We start from the raw sequence: 19,247 nt of genomic DNA, 5'->3' as shown, positions 1-19,247 counted from the left end.
TCTCTTCTGAGTAGAATCCAAGGGGATTAGAAAATAGTCAAATTAGAGAAGAAATCAACTCTTCACACCTTGTCCTCCAGTGACAGGGCATTATGCACAGTCCCTGGCACATAGTGGGTGATTAATAAATGCTTCTTGAATGAATAAATAAAAGAAACAAACTTGAAGATCCTTAACTCAATCCCTTCCTGGCCCCATTGTTGTCACAAAGATTTCCAATAATTCTGACTACTCTCTGTAAAAGTTTCCATAAGCCAAACAGTTGACATAAATAGCTTTTGAATCCGTCTTCAGTTAGGCAAAGGCAGGTAGACAAGATGAAGGGGGAGAGAAAGGAAGGAAACAAGCATTTATTAAGCATGTACTATAGCCAGGCACTGCACTAAGGGTTTTACAAATATAATTCACTTAATCTTCACAAACAACCTTGAAAAGTAGGTGCTAATATTATCCCTATTTTATGGTTGAGGAAACTGAGACAAAGGTTCTTCAGGAAGTCTATATTTTACACTCTGGACTATGAAATTTGTAGCTTTTTCACACAGACTCTTAACTGCACACCAAGAATTATAAACATACCAGAAGATTGTCAACATAGAAAAGAAGCAGCAATTTCCTCTTATGCTTTCCTTTATTTTCTCCTACAGCCAAAGCTTGACCTAAGGGGGAGGTAGGCAGGAGATCCAATTTCTATTTTTTATACATAATATTTTATTTTTCCCCAATTACATGTTTTAAGGTTTTGAGTTCTAAATTCTATCCCTGCCACCTCCCTGGGACAGTAAGCAATCCAATATAGTTTATATATGTGCAATCATGTAAAATATTTCCATATTAGTCATTTTGTACAAGACAACTCAAATTTTAAAAAAAAGAATGAAAGAAAATAAAAAATAGCATACTTCAGTCTGTATTCAGACAGTATCAGTTGTTTCTCTGGAGGCAGAAAGTATGTTTCATTGCTAGTCCTTTGGGATTGTCTTGGATCACTGTATTGCTGAGAAGAGCTAAGTCATTCACAATACTTCATTGTACAATATTGCTGTTACTATGTGCAACATTCTCCTAGTTCTCTTTACTTCACTTTGCATCAGTTGAAGTAATTCTTTCCAGGTTTTTCTGAAATCATCGTGCTTGTCATTTCTTATAGCACAATAATATTCCATCACAATCATATGCCACAGCTTGTTTAGCCGTTCCCCAATTGATGAGTATTCTCTTGATTTCCAATTCTTAACCAACACAAAAATAGCTGCTATAAATATTTTTGTACAAATAGGTTCTTTTCCCTTTTTTCTTTTTTTTTTGGTGTCTTTGGGATATAGACCTAGCAGTGGTATTGCTGGATCGAAGGGTATGCACAGTTTAATAGCCCTTTGGACATAGTTTCAAATTGCTTTCCAGAATGGTTAGATCAGTTCACACTCCACCAACAGTACATTAGTGGCCCCCTTTCCCACATCCCCTCCAACATTTATCATTTTCCTTTTTTGTCATATTAGTAAATCTTGTAGGTGTGAAATGGTACCTCAGAGTTGTTTTAATTTGAATTTCTCTAGTCAATAGTGATTTAGAGCATTTTTTCATATGACTACAGATACCTTTAATTTCTTTATCTGAAAACTGCCTGTTCATATCCTTTGATCCCTTATCAATTGGGGAATGGCTTGTATTTTTTATAAATTTGACACAGTTCTCTAAATATTGGAGAAATGAGGCCTTTATCAGAGATACATTTTACAAATTTTTTCCCAGTTTTCTGCTTTCCTTTTAATTTTAGTTGCATTAGTTTTGTGTGTGCAAAAACTTTTTTAATTTTATATAATCAAAATTATCTATTTTACATTTTGTAATACTCTATATATTTTCTTTGGTCCTAAATTCTTCCCTTCTCCATAGATCTGACAAATAAATTATTCCATGCTCTCCTAATTTGCTTGTGGCATCATCCTATGTGTGTAAATCATGTATCCATATTGACCGTATATTGGTATATGGTGTGAGATGTTGGACTATGCCTAGTTTCTGCCATACTGTTTTCCTGTTTTCCCAGCAGTTTTTGTCAAATGAGGTTTTTGTCCCAAAAGCTTGGATCTTTGGGTTTATCATATACTATGTTACTATAATCATTTACTATAATGTAATGTGTACCTAATCTATTCCATTGATCCACCACTCTATTTCTTATACAGTACCAAATTGTTTTGATAATTACGACTCTACAATACAGTTTGAGATCTGGTACTGCTAGAATACCTTCATTCACTTTTTTTTCATTGATTCTCTTGATATCCTTGGCCTTTTGTTCTTCCGGATGAATTGTCATTATGTTGTCTAGATCTATAAAATTATTTTTGATAGTTTGGTATGGCACTGAATAAATAGGTTAATTTGGGTAGAATTGTCATTTTTATGATATTGGCTCAGCCTAGTGATGAGCAATTAATATTTTTCCATTTGTTTGGATCCAACTTTATTTTTGTGAAAAGTGTTTTGTACTTGTGTTCATATAGTTCCTAGGTTTGTCTTGGCAGGTGGGCTCCCAAGTATTTTATATTGTCTACAGTTATTTTAAATGGAATTTCTCTTGCTGCTGGAATTTGTTAGCAATATTTAAAAATGCTGATGATTTATGTGTGTTTATTTCGTATCCAGCAATTTGCCAAAATTAAGTATTTCAAGCAGTTTTTTAGTAGATTCTCTAGGATTCTCTAAGTATAATATCATATCATCTGTAAAGAGTGATAGTTTTATTTCCTCGTGGCCTATTCTAATTCCTTCAATTTCTTTTTCTTCTCTTATTCCTATAGCTTACATTTCTAGTACAATATTGAATAATAGAGGTGATAATGGGCATCTTTACTCTACCCCTGATCTTACTGGGAAGGCTTCTAGCTTATCTCCATTACAGATAATGCTAGCTGATGGTTTTAGATAAATATTACTTAACATTTTAAGAAATGCTCCCTTTATCACAGTTTTTAATAGGAATGGGTATTGTATTGTAGCATCTGCATCTATTGTATTTCTACATCTATTGAGATAATTATATTATTTCTGTTGATTTTATTATTGACATGGTCAATAATGCTGATACTTTTCCTTATATTGAATCAGCACTGCATTTTTTGGTATAAATCCCACCTGGTCATAGTATATGATCCTTGTAATATATTGCTGTAATCTCCTTGCTAATATTTTATTTAAATTTTTGCATCAATATTCATTAGGGAAATAGTTCTATAATTTTCTTTCTCTGTTTTGGCTCTTCCTGATTTAGGTATCAGCACCATATTTGTATCATAAAAGGAATTTGGTAGGACTCCTTTGTCTATTCCCCCAAAATGTTTATATAGTATTAGAATGAATTCTTCTTTAAATGTTTGGTAAAATTCACTTGTGAATCCACCTGGCCTTGGAGATTTTTTCTTAGGAATTTCATTGATGGCTTATTCAATTTATTTTTTTTTTAAGATTGGGTTGTTTAAGTGGTCTATCTATTCTTCTGTTAATCTGAGTAATTTATATTTTTGTAGATATTCATCCATTTCATTTAGATTGTCAAATTTATTGGCATATAATAGGGCAAAAGAGCTCCTTTCCTTTCCTCTTCATTGGTGGTAAATTTACCCCTTTTATTTTTGATACTGTAATTTGGTTTTCTTCTTTCCTTTTCTTAATCAAATTAAAAATGGTCTGTCTATTTTATTGGTTGTTTTTTTTTTTTTTTTATAAAACCAGCTTCTAGTTTTGTGTATTAGTCCAATGGTTTTTTTTTTATTTTCAATTTTATTAATCTCTCCTTTAATTTTTCAGGATTTCCAATCTGGTGTTTAATTGGGAATTTTTAATTTGTTCTTTTTCTAGTTTTTTTTTAATTGCATACCAAACTCATTGACCTGCTCTTTTGCTATTTACTGATATAAGCATTTAGAGAGATAAATTTTCCCTAAGTACCACATTAGCTATATCCCATAAATTTTGGTATGTTGCCTCATTGTTGTAATCTTCTTTAATGAAATTACCAATTGTTTCTATAATTTGTCCTTTGACCCACTTATATTTTAAAATTAGATTATTTAGTTTCCAATTAATTTTTAATCTATCTTTCCACTGCCCATTAATGAATGTAATTTTTATTGCATTATGATCTGAAAAGGATGCATTTACCATTTCTGCTTTTCGGCGTTTAGTTGTAAGGTTTTTATGTCCTATTACATGGTCAATTTTTGTATAGATGCCCTGTACTGATGAGAAAGAAGCATATTCCTTTCTATCTCCATTCAGTTTTCTCCAGAGATCTATCATATCTAACTTTTCTAGAATTTTATTAACCTCCTTGACTTCTTTCTTGTTTATTTTTTGTTAGATTTATCTAGTTCTGAGAGGGGAAAGTTGAGGTCCCCCACTAGTATAGTTTTATTGTCTTTTTCCTCCTGTAACTCATTCATCTTCTTCTCTGCTTGAATACCTCCAGTGATGGAAAACTTGCTCAAAATGAATCCTTCAATATCATTTTAACAGCTCTAAAGATTAGGATATTTTCCTCATGTAAATTCCACCTTTTGACCCTAATTCTGCCTTCTGGAACCATGTAGAATAATGCTAATTCCCCCTTTAACATAGTCCCTCAAACATTAAGCAATTGGGTGGTGCATTAGATAAAGTGCTGGGCCTGGAGTCAAGAAATCCTGAGTTCAAATCTGGCCTCAGATGCTTATTAGTTGTGTGACCCTGGGTAAGTCACTTAACTTCTATCTGCCTCAGTTTTCTCATCTGTAAAATGAGAATAATAATAGCACCTGCCTCCCAGGGTTGATGTGAGCATCAAATGAAATGTTATTTATAAAGTACTTTGTAAACCCTAAATGTTATATAAATACTAGCTATTATTACTTAAAGTTTAGGTTATAAGCTCATATTTACTCTCCACCCCCCCCAAAAAAAGTCTCATTTTCTCCAGGTTAAGAATTCCAAGTTTCATTAGTACAATTCAAAAATAATTAATAAGCATCTCCCACAAATAAGAAAGGTACTGTGGACACACATATACCAGGACATGCTCTTGGTATCTCACGTATGATCACTTTTAGACCAAGATAATATTACATTGCAGAGCTTCAACTCCTACCCTCCTGAAAATGAAACACTTTCTATTAAACAGTTCTCTTCAGGGAAAAGGCACTTTTCTTATGAAAAGAGAAGTATTTTAACAGTAAGTTCTTAGCAGTGTTGTGGCACCCTTATATGAAATATGATGCAAAAAAAACATAATGTTTGGAATAAGATGAGCAGTCTATGTCAACAGCTTTCAATGTTTAGGAAAGAATAAGAGTTGGGAAGAGGGAAGAGGTAGTGTTGAAGGAAGAAATAAAAGGAGGAAATAATTAAGAAGGGGTTATCAGATTAACTAGGAAATCATCTGACTGCTCCAGCCCTGGGATAAATAAATCTCAGAGACTGGTTGGACGGGAGATGTAGGAAGCAACTCTGCTTTGAAAACATGGTGATAAGGCAACTACAGATTAAAAGAAACCTAAACTTATAGAATCAGGAACAAGAAGGGGGTACCCAATCTCACAGGATGCACGAATTTTGGGATGAAACCTAACCTGAAGAAATTATTTGCTCCTCAAAAACTCCAGGCAACAGAAATATAAGAAAGGTAAATAAATACAGCAACCAAGGACAGCAAAATAACAAAAGAGAGACCATTAAGTACATTTCTTTCTAAACGTACACAAGGAGACAACAGTGAAAAACAGACATCAAATAGAAATGATGGTGAAGAAACTGGCCTGAAACATCATGGATTAAAGCTCACAATGCCACACCTGTTTGTTGGCTGATGTTGTTGGGGCTTTTTGGGGGGAGAAAGAGGAGGTATTAAATTGCAGAACAGAAGAGCATGTAAAAGAGATAAAGGTATGAAATAAGGTAGAGGGGAATATGTGAAGTATACAATTCAAGTCAATTGAAGTGAAAATAACTCCTGTTTTTCTTCTCAGAAAGAAGAGAGCCACAGGAGAATTGGGCAAGGAGGAAGAGGAGGAGAGGGATTGGAAATGGAGAAAAGAAATGGGAAATACTGTTTCAGCGGTGAGAGAGGAGACCACTGATTAATTTTCCTATGTGAGAAGACAGAGTCTATAAAGGGACTTTACAATGTTCACTGTGTGCAGGCATTTGGTTCATAGTGAGTCTGTTTATCCTGACTCAAGAGAAGGGGAATTAAACTCCTGGGAGTAACTGAAGAGTGAGAAGGCATGGATACAGGCAAGAAATTTCAAGTCAAATTGGAAAAGAAATGACCAAGGAAAGGGCAAAGTTCGATAACGAATTAGACAATCAAGAACATATGACGATTCCTACCATAGGGCAATATCCTCACTATCACCTACAGGGACTGATTTTTCTAAGAATAAGGCACAACACAAAAAAGGGAGTTAAGAGGGAAGATGTGCAAGGGAACAACAGAAACTCTTTAGAGGAGAGAACCCAAAATAGGTACCTCAAAAGTTTTAATTCCATGAGGAATACAGAGAATAAAGAACTAAATAATTAGAGAGGCTATGAATCTAAGAACAAAAGGCTAGATGGGAATAAACAGAAAAGGAAGATAAATAATGAAGATAATTAAGGAAAGTCATTCTTTTTTTAAAGTCACAGAAAATTGCATTTTAAAAACTAACAAACAAAACAAGTTGAACGGGAAGAATGCAAGGAGGATGCTACTTGACTACTTGCCTGAGAGGACAAAAAGAGGGGAAGAATTAAATAACTAGATAAAATCAAAAATAAATAGGCAAAACACCAAAACTAGAGAAAAGGCTAACAAACCAGTATGGGAGTGCATGAGGGTGAGGGAGAGAGAACTGGTGAGAACGGTTTGTTATAAATTATATTAAGTTAAAATAGCTGAAAAGAAATAGTACTATATTTATAGAAGAAGAGAGAAAAACTACTGATTTGGGAAAAAATAATATTAGAGACAAAAGGAGGAAAATATAAACCTAACTCCATAACTTTAAATATTAATGGATTAAACAACAAAGTAAAACAAAAAAAAAGAAAATAAAAAATAATATATTGGATAAGAAAACAAAATCCCACAATGTGTTGCTTATGAGAAACACTAAAAAAAAAAACAAACAAAGACACATACTGAATAAAAATGAAGGACTGGGGAAAAAAATTTACTATGCATCAAGGGAATCCAAAAAAGAGTTGTAATCATGCCATCAAACAAAGCAAAAACTTTCCAAATCTGAAAAGGGATAAACAAGGAAACTACATTGTACAGAAATGAACCATAGACAACAATCCAATATTAAGATCAAATTACAAATCTAATTAAACTACAAAAAAAATCTACAAATAACAGCATCTAAATTCATAAAGGAAATATTAACTGAGCTTAAAAAGATAGAGACAGGAACATAATAGGGCCAAGAGATTTAAATGTCCCTCTGTCAGTTTTGGATAAATCCAACAGAAATATAAACAAAAGAGAAAATATAAAACTGAACAAATTTCTGGAGAAACTAGAGCTAAAAGAATTATGACACCTTCTAAATGGGCCTGCTAAGGAATATATGTATTTTTCAACACCACATTAAATTTGCACAAAAACTGATCATGTATGACGGTGCAAAGATAAGGCAAACAACTGTAAAAGATAAAAATAGTAAATACATTCTTTACAGGCCATAAAGCAATAAAAATAGTAAGTTGCTCAGAAATCATATACAAAAGACACAGACCTAAAAGAAGCCTTAACACTAAAATCCTAAATAATGAGTACGTCAAATAACAAATCATTGTTGTTGTCATTTTTCAGTCCTGTCTGACTCTTCATGACCCCATTTGGAGTTTTCTTGGCAAAGATATTAGAATGGTTTGCCATTTCCTTCTCCAGCTCATTTTACAAAGGAGGAACTGAGGCAAATGGAATTTAGTGACTTGCCCAGGGTCACACAGCTAGTAAGTGTCTGAGGGCAGATTTGAACTCAGGAAAATGAGTCTTCCTGACTTCAGGCCTGGCACTCTATCCACTGCACCACCTGGCTGCCAAACAAATCATATAAATATTTTAATAATTGTAGGGGGGAAATGAAAATGATGAAACAACATATCAAAATTTCTGGGATTCAGCTAATGCAGTGCTCAGAGGGAAAATACTATCCCTGCAAATATACATCAACAAAATTAAAAAAAAAATAATGGACTACATATCCATTTTTTAAATTAGAAAGCTAACAAATAATCAAACATTCAAATAAGCAAAAAAGGGGAGATAAAAATTAGAGGAAAAATAGATAAATTAGAAACCAAAAAAACTATAGAAATGAAAGATAAAATTAAAAGCGGGCTCTTTGAAAAGACTAATAAAATTGATAGCTCTTCAGCCAATTTGTTCCTTAAAAGGGGGGCAGAAAATCAAATCAATAAAATAGCAAATGAGCAAGATAAAATCACAACAAAACAAGAACTAAAATAGTCAGAATCTATTATACAGTTATAGGCTTTTAAAAAAAAAAACTAAGAACACAAAAGAAAGAGAGAAATAGCTTCAAAAATATGACTCTAACAGAAGACCAAATAAAAATCTTAAACACCCCAATCGCAGAAAAGGAAATAGAACTAACTATAAAGGAACTACCAAAGGTGATGGGGAGGAGAGAGTCTGATTCCAATCGATTCACAGAAGAATTCTACTAAACTTTTAAACAATTAGTCTCCATACAACAGAAATTATTTTCAAAAACTGAAAAAGAATGCGCCCTACCAGAATCATTTTATAGACAAATATTATCCTAATACCTCAATCAGAGAAAAATAAAACACAGAAGGAAAACTATAGGTAAATATCATCAATGATCAATTCAAAAATTATAAAATCCTGTCAAATAGAGTACAATGACTTATCCAAGAAATCATTCATTATAACCAAGTTGGATTTATATGAGAGATACAAGGATTTTCAGCATTAGAAAAACAATATAATCTTATTAAAAGCAAAAACCTGCAAAATCACACGATTATCTCAATAGATGCAGAAAAGGCCTTTGACAAAGTATAAGTCATCTGTGCTAAAAAAAAACAAAAACAAAAACAAAAATCTACAAAGTATTGGCATAGAAGGACCTTTTTTCTAATATCATACAAATCTGAAACTAAAATCAATCATCATATGCATTAAGGATATACTAGAACCTTTTTCCAATAAATAAAGGAGAAAAACAGATAATCTAATCTCCCCATTATTATTTGATATAGCTTTAGAAATGCTAGCAATAACAATAAGTCAAGAGAAAAAAATTAAAGGCATAAAGATAGGCAAGGAAGAGATAAAACTATCCAAACTTGCTAATGATACAATGGTATATACTTGAAAAATCCTGGACAATCAGTAGCTTTAGCAAAGTTGCAGTTTGCAAAATTAACCCTCCAAAGTCAAATGCATTTCTATATTTTGTTGTTGTTCAGTCTTTTCAACCATGTCTGACTCTTTGTAACACCATTTGGGGTTTTCTTGACAAAGATAATGGAGTGGTTTGCCCTTTCCTTCTCCAGCTCATTTTACAGATGAGGAACTGAGGTAAACAGGGTTAAGTGACTTGCCCAAAGTCACACAGCTAGTAAGTGTCTGAGGCCAGATCTGAACTCAGGAAGATGAATCTTCCTTACTTCAGGCCTGGCACTCTATCCATTCAATATAATAATAACAAAATAACAAGGCAATAATAAAAAGAGAAATCACATTACAAAAAACTATAAAATGCATTAAGTATCTGGTGATCATCTATTAAATGATTATTGTAGATTCAATTCACTGCTATGGGTAAGAGATATATTCTTAAATAAACAAGGTAATTGCAAAAGATAAAACAGATAACTTTTATTACATGAAACTGGAAAAGCTTCTGAACAGACAAATTTAACGCACCTAGGGTAAAAGAAAAACAGTTGAATGAGAAAACACCTTGGTAAATTTCTCTGATAAGAGTTTGTTATCCAAGATACATAAAAAATTAACAGATACATGTAATACCAAAAGTCATTCCCCAATAGATAAGTGGTTAAAATATATGAACAAAACATTCTTATGAGAAGAATTTCAGCCCTGGAATCAGGAGGACCTAAGTTCAAATCCAGCCTCAGACATGTAACACTCACCAGCTGTGTGACTCTGGGCAAGTCCCTTAACCCCAGTTGTATAAGAAGACAAAGACAAAGACAAAGAAGAAGAAGAAGAATTTCAAATTATTAACAACCACATGGAAGACTGTACCAAATGATTAACATTCAGAGAAATGCAAAATCAAAACAACCTTGAGGTTTTTCCTCATACCCTGAAAATTGTCAGAGGTGATGAAAGATAGTAATAGCTAATGATTAAGAGGATTTGGGAAGATAGTAACAATAGAGCTTTGTTGGCAGAGCTATGAATCAGTACAACCATTTTGGAAAGCAATTTGAAATTATGCAAATAAAGTGACTAAAATGTTCATAGGTTTTGATCCAGAGATTCCATCAATAGGCTTATGCCCCAAGAAGGCCAGTAGTAAGAAGAAATTCCCCATATGCAATATCAAATATTGTATAGTAGCACTGTTGTAGTTAAGAATTGGAAACAAAGAGCCCATTGATTGGTAAATAGCTAAACATTGTGATATGTGAACGGAATGGAATATTACTGAGCTGTAAGAAATGATGGATTTGATGAATATAAAGGAGAATGAAGACAAACCAAGAAAACAATACACACAATGATTACAACAATGTAAATGAAAAGAAAAACCACATACCCAAAAAATCAAAAGAGAAAATTACCAAAGTATAAAGAAAAAGTATGGCTCAAATGAAGGGATATGAGAAAGCATTCCTAAACCACACCTTTGCAAAGGTGACATATCTACAGGCATTGCATAAATTTTCAGATCTTTTCAATATGCTGATCTGTCATGCTGATTTTTGTCTTTTTCTTTTTTTAAGTTTAAGATTTTCTTTTTTTAAGATTAAGGGAGAGAGCCTTTCTTTCATGCCTATCCAGAAACAGGCCCACCCCAAGCATCTATGTGTTTGCCTGGGATGTCTACTGGACTATCCCAAGAGAGGGAGGAACCCAGGAATGCTACACTATTTTTATCCCCATAACAGAGATGAGAATATTGAGTTTAATAGAAATGTCCAGAATCTCATAGCTACTGTCTGAGGCATGATTTGAACACAGGTCTTCCAAACTAAAAGTCCAGCACTCTAGACCAATCTGCCTCTCCTTTCCTTAAATCTAACAGGCTTTTTTTTTTTTAAGCTAGGCAATGGGGTTAAGTGACTTGCCCAGGGTCACACAGCTAGTAAGTGTCTGAGGCTGGATTTGAAATCAGGTCCTTCTGAATCCAGGTCCAGTGCTCTATCCACTGCGCCACCTAGCTGCCCTGGGAACAGGCTTCTTGACTCAGTTTGAACATTTTAAATACTTGCTCATGCCTTTCAGATTGGATAATGTATCTTTAACATTTGATCAGTGAATTGTTGGCAAAGTCTCATTTCACCATCTTACATCTATTTATATTCCATTCAGATCCTTTTCTGGGTGTGAAAAAGAGTACTTGTATAGGTCTGAGAAAGACTTAAGGAAAATGTTGTTGCTTTACCATGGTTTATATTGAAAATTCAAGTCTGAGATTCTTAAAATCTAGCCACTGCTTACCCATGTTCAGACTCCTTAAGAGTCTGCCCAATATGATGGATGTTCTAATAAACCTTGTCTTTGGCTGAAAGAAGGCTTGGGTCGAATTCTTTCAGGCAGGACCCTCGTGTTGTGATTTTGGGGTCCCAGCACCCCTGAACCCCTAAACCACATCATTTTGGTGATCCCTATGGGGAAACTGCCTGACCCCAAGTTCTTCTCCAGCTAAGACTGGAAGGTATGTAAACCTCCTCTCCCTCCCTTTCTTGCTCTGCAGTTGGGGTCACTCTCCAAGGCTTGGAGGTGCTTTTTGGGCAGACAGTTACGAGGCTGTCTCGCACTCGGCCTGACGCTCTCAGGCTCTCGGTCCACTGGGTCGGTTCAAGGCCATGGACCTGGGTACACCTTCCGCAGCATAGAGGACAAGGATGGACGCCCTACCTGGAAGTGTATCTGTTAATTCCCTCGGCACTAGGGAATTGGGGAAAACTGCAGTTGCTTTTTGGTTCCCTGAGGCTTACTTACTCCCTTCCCTCTACGCCCCTGAATTCTCCTTCATGGAGGTTACAGGGGAAAGTTAGAACACCTGAAAATATCTTGGCAGATTCTGGAGGTTTTGTGATTGATCATTAAGGAGTTTAGAACTCCTCCTTACAACCCTGGTCACTCTTTTCTTCCACTCCCTTCGCTTGAGTACTTTTGATTTCGCCCTCCCCCACCTAGGGAAAAGGAAGGGGGTGGGGAAGGGGCAGCAGCTACAGCATGGGCCCCCCTGGCAATGGCCTTGGGCCCTAGGGCAACCTTTGCCTGGAAGCATCACCCAGTTTCAGCACATCCTGCTCAAGGTAAAGAAGCTGGCCTCTGACCTTGGGTAAGCATGCTCTTTTAAATTTGTAGTTTTAACTGTTAATGATGAGATGTTGATTCTCTGTGTAAAGTAATTTGGAAGTGCATTTAACAAAACTGAAGTCACCTGATTGGTAATAGATTTGTTTCAAGTTTCAAATTGGTGAACTTTCTGTATCAGTTATGTCAAACAACTTTTCATAATTTGGTTACCGCTAAAATAATTTAGCTATTGTTAGTTATTGTTTTAATGTGTAAACTAGCCAAAAAGCTTGTTTGGGTTATGTATGGCTTGCTGAGAATTTGCAAGTGTATAGAAATCTCTAATGACTGCCTCTTTTTTTACATTAGGATAAACTTAAGTTTGAGATGTAAATCCTGGAAAAGTTTTTCCTAAGCTGTGATTAGTAAAACTTGCTGTTTGAGGTAAAAGCTCATAGAATTTTATTTTGAGTTGTCTGATGGGTCATAATCCATCCATAATCAATAATCCACTATCCTGAGAGAAATGCTACAAGCTACTCAGAGAATGTGATACTGGTGGGAAGTCAGCATCAGGAAAGCTAAGAGGACAATTTTAACCTCAGTCTAAAATGGGATCCTCCTGACTCAGTTTCCCCATTATGTTCCTTTGAAAGGGAATGTTACCCACCTGGCTATTCCTGAGTCTGGCTATGAAATGGATTTGATCTTATATCATTGAAAAACTGATTTATCTGAATCTAAATAGAGCTAAGAATGTTTATTCTCTCATTTGGGCCCTAAATTTAGTCCCTGTTTTATATCTGGGCCCAGCAGTCTTTTCTGTCAGATTTGTATCTTCCAGACTATGGGCCATTCACCTACAGTTGGTAGCAAACAGCGGGTACCAGCCAATGACCTCCGCATCGTTCCCTGGACGCAATGCAGCCTGTGCTCGGTTCCAGTCAACCTCCTCTTTAGGACCCCCTCGAGGCAGGGACAGCTCTATGACCCTTGCCAGCAGGAAGCAGTTTCAGAAGCCGAGACTTTCGCCCCTTACCCCAAAAGAATTTGGGTTCCTATTTATTTGAGGGGGGAATGAGGGGGTTGGAATCTGGGCCCCAGAAAGGAAAAACCCTGAACTTTCCCACTGGCCAAATCTCTGGCATTCCCCTGAGGCTATAACCCCATCAACTGGTCTTTCATTGTGGCTACACCCAATCTCCCCCTCCATTGTCTTACCTCTCTATGGCCCCAGGCCACTTCCCACCCTTAATCCTAGCTAGGCTCCATTCTCCCTTGGCCAAGAGGTCCAGGTCCCAGGAGTTCTGTTCACCCCAGCTTACTAGCCACTTCCATCGAAATCTCCTTAGGCCCTTCCTCCCGTCACTCCAAACTACTTGGCCACTCCTAGATCCCTCCCACAGTCTTTCTGTATATAAGGTCCATCTTGTCTCCATTAAGATGCTGAGATTCTTAAAATCTAGCCACTGCTTAGATTCTTATAATCTAACCACTGCTTACCCATGTTCAGACTCCTTAAGAGTCTGCCCAATATGATGGATGTTCTAATAAACCTTGTCTTTGGCTGAAAAAAAAATTCAAGAAATGCATCTTCCAGAAAAGCCAGGTAACCTTCCTGATATACATGCCAGCGCCAGATGGAGTACCAATGAACCCAGTGTACATGCAGGATTGGTTTCCAGGAGTAGGAATCATACAGTCTCAGAACTGTAAGAGAGCTTGGAAAAGAGAGTTGGATCTTTCCAACAAGGGTCTTTTTGTATATATTCCAGACGAGTGGTCATCCAACTTCTACTTGAAGACATCCAGTTAGGGATGCCTGCCGTCTCCTGAGGCAGCCCAGTTTTGGATAGCTCAAACTGTTACGCAGTTTGGTCCTTACATCAAGCCCAAATTTGCTTCTTCACTTCTATCCACTGCTCTTAGTTTTGCCTCTGGGCCTAAGGAGAAAAAAATCTAAACCCTCTTCCACATAACAATCCTTCAAATCCTTGAAGACAGCTACCATCTTCATCTAAGTTTTCTCTTCTCTAGACTAAATATCCCCATTTCCTACAATCATCATACGTTATATCATCATCTGCCAGTCCCCTCATTCTCCTAGTCACATTCCACTATACACACTCCAACTTGTCAACCTCCTACCCAAATGCAGAACCTGAAATTGAAGCACATATTCAAATATGTAATTTGACAAAGGGGAGAGTATAATAGACTATCTAAAAACCCTGGCTTTCTCAGTGAAATCTGGGATATTGGCCTTTTGAGTTCCGATTTCATTGCATTGACACATATTAGGGTCTCCAACCCACTTTTTAAAAAAGACTTAATCTTTCTCATTTTTTCAAATACCACTCTGTATGTATTAGCCTGATGGAACTTGGGTTCAAATTACAAGGAGCTGGCAATGTCTCTATGAGAACGACAATTATTACACCATTATAGATATTTATTGAAAGGTGTAGTTATATGAATGTAATGGAAATATTGTGCTGCAAGAATATATGAATATGATAAATACAGAGAAGATGAACTGATGCAAAATAAAGTAAGCAGAACCAGTAAAATTATACACACAATTACTACAATCCAAGTGGGAAAAAAACCACCATGTAACAATAGAAAATGAATGTTGCAAAGAGGAAATACGAGAAGATACCTCCCCCAATTAATTTGCAGAAATGGGGATCCACAGATGTGAACTATTGTATATAATGTTCAATTTTTGACATATTGATCAGTTTTACTGAGTATTTTTGTCTTCTTCCTCTTTTTTTTAATATTTGTTATAATGGATGGTTTTCCAGGAGGGACAGTGGCACACGAGGGGAAATCTAGGTGATATAAAAACAAAAAATTCAATGAAAAAAAATTTTTTAAAAAATGAAACATACACAGGGTCCGTTGAAATTTTACCTCCCTGTTGCCCAGTGCTACTAGTACTGAGGCAGCTAGGTAGCACAATGGATAGAGTGCCAGGCCTGGAGTCAGGAAAACATCTCTCTGAGTTCAAATCAAAGATACTTACTAGCTGTGTGATCCTGGGTAAGTAACGTAACCCTGTTTTCCTTAATTCTTCATCTGTAAAATGAGCTGGAAAAGGAAATGGTAAACCACTCCAGTACCCTTGCCAACAAAATCCCAAATGGGGTCACAAATAGTCAGACACGATTGAACAATAACACTAGTAACGAACATGGTACTAAGCAAAACTGGCATCAGCTTTCTGCACTCTGAAACATGTTGCAGTAGCAGGTACAAAGGTGTGAGGCACAAGAAAGATACTGTCCCAATTCTGAACTGACCTACTCCCCTTTGTTACCCATTCCTAGTATATTCTCATTCAATGAAAAGGTGTCTCAAGGGCAACAGTATATAGTCTGTATCACTTGCTTCAGTGATGACTTGGCAATTTCCAAGAGGTAACTATCCCACACCAATTAGTGTGGCTTGTGCTGATTCCATAATTGTCCTGTAATTGGCACACAGTTTAAACCCTAAGCCAATGGGGTGTGAGTTTCCCCCCATTTTTCCTCAGGGGAGTCAAGTAAATAAATCAAGAAATTTTGCTTTACTAACAGGAAGCAGGTTCTACCTAAGTCTAACCACCAGGAGGAGCTTGTGAGCAAGTTCAGACACTGGTAGTGTTGCTAGGTTGCTATGGTAGAATCACTATGGAAACTAGGCACTTAAAATTGATGCCCTCCAGCTGTCCCATCCCCCGCCACTCTCTCCACTCCACCCCCACAATCGGTTGTGCTTTTGAAATTCAGGGAGCAAACTTACCACCCCAAGTCTCATTGAGTCAGTGGCAGCTTTTCCCCACACCATGGTGCTACTGGTTTTCTTTTTTTTTTTTTTAATGGAAATAAAATAGGCCTGAGAAATCCTTCTATATTTGGCCTCGGATAGCTCTGTGAGGTTTGTGAAAGACAATACTGGCTCCTCTCTTTGTCCCTATGGCTACAGCCCCAAGCCCATCCTTGGGGGGGGGGGGTGCTTTTCATCTCTGTAAAGAAAGGGAAAATTCCTCTTTGGCTAATAGCTATCTGCTCATGGATACATCCCCTTCAGGATCACTGCCTTGTCATGGTGAAGGCGCTTGCATAATTAAATGAAGCTATGAGCTATACCATGCGGTATTACCCAAGAAAAGGCCTATCCAACTAGTGACTAGAAGGCTTAATAAAGGCAAACAATATTTCTCCTTATGTGGCTTTTCTTGTCAGTGTGCCTGAACAAACTTTACAAAAGAAGAATTGTAAACCACAGACAACAATTATAACTGTCTCTAGGATCAAATATAAACTCTCCTGTTTGTCACTTAAACCTTGTCACAATCTCACCCTCTCCTACCTTTCCAATCTTATTATATATCCTTCCCCTCTACATACTCTATAATCTAGCCAAATTGGCCTCCTTGCTGTTTCTCACACATCACACTCCATCTCCCTTATCCTTGCCTTGACTGTCCCTCATACTGTACTCCCTCTTCACTTAGACCCTGGAATCCCTGTTTTCCGAAGACTTAACTCATGCACCAACTTCTGCATGAGGTTTTTCCTGGTCCCTCCAGCTATTAATGCTTCACGGTTCCTTATTTCACTTTTGTCTTAGTATCCCTAGCATTTAGTATAGTGTCTGACACATAGTAGGTGCTTAATACTCATTGATTGATTTGTCCAAGCATATCAAAACTATACCTAATCACTAATAATAAGAGAAATGTAAATTTTTAAAAGCCAAGGCTTCACTTCACACCCAGAAAATTGAGAAAGATGTCAAAAGTGGAAATAGTTAATGTAGGTAGAATTGTGGGACTATAGGCAATATTGATGGTGCTATAAATTGTTCCACCAATTCTGGAAAGCAACTTAGAATTTATGTTAAGAAAGTGATGAAAATGATCCAACTGCTAGGCATATGCCCCAAGAAGGTCAAAGATATAAAGAAATGTCTTATATACATTAAAATAGCTATAGCAGGACTTTTATAGCCATAAAAAAAACAGAAATAAAGTAGATATCTTTCAATTAGATAATGAATAACTGTTGTACATGGATATAATGGACTATTACTTTACCATAAGAAATAGTGAATCCCAGGACTATAGAAAAATATGGAAAGACTTATGTGATAATAACAATGTAAATAAGAATGACAAAAAATAAACTGAATTTTGTATAATTATAATGATCAAGCTTGGTACTGATGAATAGAGTAATAAAGCGATTCACTCCTTTACAAAAGTGAAGGATTATGGGGTGTGGAAATTGCAAGCACTGTAAAAATGGATTGATGTTCTGGTTAGTTCAGCTGAACTGATTTTTTTCTCTCTTTTATTTTTTATTTCAAAGGATAGTTCTCTGGAGAGGGGAGAGCAGAGAGATATATTCGGAAATGAAGATAACATGAAAATAAAACACATCAAGAAAAATTTTTCAAGGTCATTAGTAACCTTGGAGAAAGTATTTTCAAATTAACAGTAGAGTCAGAATACAGATTGCAAGGAGCTGGAAAGAGAATAGGAGGTGAAGAAGTGGAAACAACAAGTATAGGCAAATTTTTCTGAGTTTGACTCTGAAAGAAAGGACACACGATGATATCTTAAGGGAATGAAATAGCTACTGAGGAATTTTTAAGGATAGAAGACACTTGAGCATGTTTTTAGGTAATAGAGAAGGAACCAGTAGATAAAAGATTGAAGATGATAGAAAGGAGATGATTGAAAGAACAAATTATCAGAAAATATGGAAGAAAATGGGACTAAAAGAAATTTTATTGGAAAAATTAACTATACACATAATGTGACTAGATCACCTTAAAAGTATTCCTCTTACTTCTACTTCTAGTGAACACCAAATGGCAGACGCCATTGCTTCAGGAGGAGCGGGAGGCCCCGGGGGCCTCGGAGTCAGAGGCCAAGGTGGCTTCCACGGTGGCTTCGGCAGTGGGGGCCGAGGTCGAGGCTGGGGCCATGGCCGTGGGGCCCGGGGAGGAAAAGCTGAAGACAAGGAGTGGGTTCCTGTCACTAAGCTGGGCCGGCTAGTCAAGGGCATGAAGATCAAGTCTTTGGAAGAGATGTCTTTTCTCCCTTCCTATCAAGGAGTCTGAGATCATAGATTTCTTCCTGGGATCTTCATTGAAAGATGAAGTTCTGAAGATCATGCCTGTTCAGAAACAAACTGGAGCTGGACAACGTACCAGGTTCAAGGCTTTTGAAGCCATCGGTGACTACAATGGCCATGTTGGCCTGGGTGTCAAGTGCTCCAAAGAAGTGGCCACAGCTATTCGTGGTGCTATCATTCTGGCCAAGCTGTCCATCATTCCTGTGAGACATGGCTACGAGGGGAACAAGAATGGCAAGCCTCACACAGTGCCCTGCAAGGTCATTGGGCGATGTGGATCGGTTCTGGAGCACGTGATCCCCACCCCTAGAGGTACTGGCATCATCTCAGCTCCTGTGCCTAAGAAGCTCCTGATGATGGCTGGAATTGATGACTGCTACACATCTGCAAGGTGCTGTACTGCTACTCTGGGCAACTTTACTAAAGCCACCTTTGATGCCATCTCCAAAACATACAGCTATCTAACCCCAGACCTGTGGAAGGAGACTATGTTCACTAAGTCTCCCTATCAGGAATTCACCAACCATCTTGTGAAGACTCACACTTGAGTGTCTGTCCAGAGGACCCAGGCAGCTGCTGTGGCAACCACATAA

The 19,247-nt window shown here is 36.7% G+C and overlaps 1 pseudogene; it reads left to right on the top strand.

Annotated features, from left to right (window-relative positions):
* The first annotated feature begins 18,388 nt into the window (after window positions 1-18,388).
* LOC114022771 lies at window positions 18,389-19,247 on the top strand (annotated as a pseudogene).

The sequence above is a fragment of the Vombatus ursinus genome, unplaced genomic scaffold (genome assembly GCF_900497805.2).
Source record: "Vombatus ursinus unplaced genomic scaffold, bare-nosed wombat genome assembly UNPS02014813.1, whole genome shotgun sequence".
Lineage (NCBI taxonomy): Eukaryota > Metazoa > Chordata > Mammalia > Diprotodontia > Vombatidae > Vombatus > Vombatus ursinus.
This window is presented reverse-complemented; position numbering and strand designations above follow the sequence as displayed.